This window comes from Montipora foliosa, unplaced genomic scaffold (assembly GCF_036669935.1).
Source record: "Montipora foliosa isolate CH-2021 unplaced genomic scaffold, ASM3666993v2 scaffold_463, whole genome shotgun sequence".
NCBI lineage: Eukaryota > Metazoa > Cnidaria > Anthozoa > Scleractinia > Acroporidae > Montipora > Montipora foliosa.
In genome coordinates this window covers 71,740-72,500 of record NW_027179771.1, presented here as the reverse complement: position 1 = coordinate 72,500, position 761 = coordinate 71,740, and positions in this window count along the sequence as shown.

The following is a 761-nucleotide window of genomic DNA, read 5'->3' as shown; positions in this document are numbered from 1 at the left end:
TGAGCAATATTTCTGGTTTATGTATGCATTGCTTGCTATAGCGTGTTTGCCATCATGTCGTGTAATATTTTCCCCCTCTACTTTTTGAATTACTCACAAGCTGTGTGCTGTTGTGCACACACCATAAAATGCTTATAAGATATTATAAACCTCTACTTGTTCATTTGTAAGATATTTGCTGATATGCGCATCCACAATTATATCCTATGACATTTTACACTGAAGCCATTAAATATCTGCTTGCAAATTGTTTACTCTCGCGCGTACACCATCATGTCATGTGATATTATCCCCTTTTCTTTGAAGTTGTCAGTGTTAGTTGTTTGAAAGGCGCGCATACCATAGTGTCGTGTGATATAATTGACCTTAAATTATTCACAAGCGCATTTGCCATCATGCAGTAGATATTGTTAGCCTCTACTTGTTAAATTACCCACATGTTGCATTCCAACATGCACAAGCCGTTTAATACTAATTAGGCATTGGTAATATTATTTACTTGTTCACTGAATTGTAAACTCCTTGCGGGACCGCGCATGCTATCATGTCGCATAGTCGTATAACCCCTTGATAAATAACTGTTAACGCAATCGCAGGATAAAACAATCTACTTACTAATAAGGTGCTGTGAATGTGGGCGTATTATCTTATTTTGCAATATTTTTACACCCAACTTATTTCTTACCTATTTAGGTATTTATTATTCATATTTATTTTTCACTCATTTATCTTACACAACGGCCTTTATCCGCTAGTTAGTG